Below are 3,742 nucleotides of genomic sequence, written 5' to 3'. Positions count from 1 at the left end.
ACTCCACTGGATCAAAGCTGTATATCGCAACATTCACCCTGAGGATATTGTAAATGAAGTACGGAAGGAAGCACCCTGAATAGAGGATTGTAGAAGGCCGTGCCGCAGTGGCCCCATAGTTCTGGCCTTAATATTGTAACACTTAAACATCTTCACTCGTGCCTCTATAATCTTTGCCAGGGTAAAGCAGTCTCTGTGAAAACTGCTGCATTCCATGACTGCTTTGTTACTTGGTAACGTTCTGGGCCATCCCAGGTGTGATCCGTAAACCCTTCACTAAATCCAGTGTCAGAAGCAACAATTGAAAGATCTCCAGCAACCGCCCATCATGTAAGGCCCTTTAAAGTGAAGGAGGAAAGGCACAGTCACAGAGCAGTGGGAGGGCTGTAAGCCTGGAGGTTAGGGGCCCATAGCCACGCGGGACATCTCGCGACTGCCTCCCACTATCCCGCGCGAGGTTGCCCGGCAGGAAGTAGGGCCACTTCCGGTTTCTCCCCGCCACAGCTTTCCATGGAGAATCCGAATAGCCTGAAGGGATGAAATGCTCCAGTTTCCCATTTGATGGTCTCCACTGCAAATGCCTGTTCATGCAGATTGGAAGGTAAGCCATGCATGCCTATTTCAGAGTTTCAGTTAAAATTTTCATTCACGCTTTTATTGAAGGAAAGTCTGTTCCGTAAGGGTTAATTCCGGCATGCGTGGAATTAGTCTGAGCTGGTTTGCTGAAGTAAGATATGTACCAAGACAGTATTGACTCCAGACAAGGCCTGACTTGTACTGATCAATAGTGTTGCTTTTCCACCGCGGGGCCAAGGTGAGTTTCTGCTGGTTTGCACCGACTTAATGAAAACGGGTAACAGCGAGGTGACGGTTTACACCTGGTTTAGGTGACCTTTCCCCACCCTGACGCTGCCACTGGGGCTGGTTACTTCACAATACTCTATTGGGTGCCCTGGTCTGAGGTATTCTGTACCTATCTTGGTGGTTTGGGCCTTGAAGGAAGGTACGTCTTCCACAGCCCTGCAGATGGAGGACAGTAAGAGCTAGCTTGTGGTTTCTGATCTGTGCTGTGAGGCAGCCTTCGAGATGAAGCTCCTACTTCAATGCTGCTGCCATTTTGTATTCTTTTTTTCCGCAATGACCTGTAGATGCTTAAGCTCTGGTAATTGCAAGTCCTGTGAGTGATTGAAATTTGTCTTGCTGCTGCAATTAGTGAAGTCTCCACCAAGAAAAGCGAAGGGGGCTCCTGGGTGGCTCAGTCCGTTTAGCGTCTGCCTTCAGCTCAGGCCATAATTGTTGGGTCCTAGGATCAAGCCCGCATAGGGCTCCCTGCTCAGCTGGGAGCCTGCTTCTCCCTCTCCCTCTGCTGCTCCACCTGCTTGTGCTTTCTATCAAATAAATAAATTAAATCTTAAAAAGAAAAAAAAAAAAAAAACAGATAAGCAAAACCAAACAAAAAAACCCCAGAAGAAACAGGAATACAAGGAAGTGAAGAAAACAAAAAGGCAAGAAACCCGTTAAGTCGTAACCTGAAGAAGAGAAGGGAAGGTGTTTATTGTATCCAAAACAAGGCTATTTGAAAAAAAAAAAAAAATTCTGGAAAGTTTAGAAGTAGGGGAAATCTGAAAAGGAGGAAAGAAGTCAAAGAGATAAAAAATAGTGGAGAAAATATCCTCGTGTTTATTTTCTAATAGAAGTTCTAGGATATCAGGGAAAAATGGAAATTAAGAAATAATTTGTGAGACTCCCAAGAAAGGAAAAGGCAGTCACCAAGTACCAGCCCAATGAATTATAAGTCTCAACTAGAGTATACTTTATCATGCAATTTTGTAACACCAGAAATAGAAATAAGAAAATATTTCAAAGAGAAAAAAGAAAACATTCTAAAATACAGGATTATGTGATTATAGAATTCCACCAATACAGAGAAAAATCAAATATTTCTGGAGAATTAAAAAAAAATTTACAAAGAATAATTTAAATCTTAGAAAATTATAAAAATTTCAAAATATGTCTGTATTTGTAAGTTATGGTCATAAGCATATGACTTCAAAGATGTATCGAGTTTTTTTCATTATAGGAACCAGGGTATTCTATAGTTGCTCCTGTGTGTGTGTGCACTGTATGGGGGCATATGCACATGCATTTGTGGAATACTTCAGAAATTTGCACATTGTCTTTGTGCAGGGGACATGCTAAACCTCTCTTTATCTTCCCAATTTTAGTATGAGTGCTACTGAAGTACTACTATAGGATTGTGGTTAATATGAATAATAATAATTAAAAAATGGCCATAACTTTTTTTAAATATTACAAATAGTGGTCACATATTCTTCATTTTACTTCAGAAGTAGAGAGAACAAAGTTTCTATAAATCACTAGCTATGCTGGACTTGAGGACACTAGAAAATAAAATGTTGATTTTTATTGATAATTATATTGAAAATTATTGATAATTATTAAAGTGTTAGATGTTTTAAATAATATTAGACATTTTCATTTTTAAAAAATTAAATAGTGGAATCTCATCAATCTGAAACACATGATAGTGATGGAATATTATTCTTGATAATCATGGGTTTCTGTGTATCCCTGAAATACAACCACATCAAGGAAAGGGGAACTTAAAAAAAAATACTTATTATTGTATCATTTGATTCATTCCTGTGTTATGTAGTCTGGGTATCAGTGTGCCAGAAAATTTAGCCTTTACATTTCCAAAAGATATTTTCTAAAGGCTTTGCTAATATACTGTTTCTTGTTACTTCTCAAAGTCATCTCGTTCTTTTTCCCCTCTTTTATATTGAATATGTATCTTGATAGCAGGAAATAAAGAAGATAAATATGTTTTCTTGACATTAAGATGAAGAAGCTTCATAAACAATATGTTTCTATGGCTGTAGTGCTTATGTGCATGCCCACGTACATGTTAATTTCATAAGGTTTTAATCCTTGACTCCACTATTGGAGATTACTGGCACAGGCTTTCTATTTATACTCTCACAGAAGTGATTTTTGAAGAAGGAATAATCTTTGTTGTGTTATTTACTGCATGCAGTGCAGCTCAGTAAATAAATTGCACAGATACAGTTTATTGTATTAAGGAGAATCTATGCAGAGCAAAGATGACTTGCACTTGTGTGCTCAGCACTAATCCGTCTTGCTTTTTGTATTTGTGCCAGTGTGCTTTTGGTAGTATTAATTGAGAGGAACCACATGGTGTTTTAAATAGAGTCATGGGAATTTGTCCCATTATACAACTGGGTAACTATACAAAACGTCCATCAGTACTGACCACACCAAATATTGCATCCTGGCATCAACCCAAGACATTACATTTATCTAATCATTGACTTTACATTTACCTCAATCTATTTCAAGACAAGAAATGAAATGCTTGCTGCAAAATTACATTTCCAGCAGTTTCTGATAAAGGAAGGAGATGAACTTTGAATGGAGCAATTGTTTTCTAAATGGATTTTTAAGACATGGTATATTGGGTCTCGAGTTCATTGATTTGTATTGGACCAAGAGATAGGTTGAAAGGGGACATCTCTCCAGTGGAGAGAGTTGGAAGGAGATTGCTTGTTCCCCAAATCAAAGGCCTTAAGCCAAACTGTAAAACCTGCTCACAGAGCAAATTTCTTTTGATTCCTTAAAATAAAATTTCAAAAATCCTATAAGCACAAGGATATCTTATATCTCTTAGGACATTTTAAAGAGAAAAATACATTAGTTTAGT

The 3,742-nt window shown here is 38.2% G+C and overlaps 1 non-coding gene across 1 annotated transcript; it reads right to left on the bottom strand.

The window, feature by feature from the left end:
* Positions 1-2,142: 2,142 nt before the first annotated feature.
* On the bottom strand, positions 2,143-2,245 carry LOC116867584. The gene has a single exon (XR_004382630.1). It is a non-coding gene; the product is annotated as a U6 spliceosomal RNA (small nuclear RNA).
* Positions 2,246-3,742: the final 1,497 nt, after the last annotated feature.

This window comes from Lontra canadensis, unplaced genomic scaffold (genome assembly GCF_010015895.1).
Source record: "Lontra canadensis isolate GAN:19392208 unplaced genomic scaffold, GSC_riverotter_1.0 scaffold12, whole genome shotgun sequence".
NCBI lineage: Eukaryota > Metazoa > Chordata > Mammalia > Carnivora > Mustelidae > Lontra > Lontra canadensis.
This window is presented reverse-complemented; position numbering and strand designations above follow the sequence as displayed.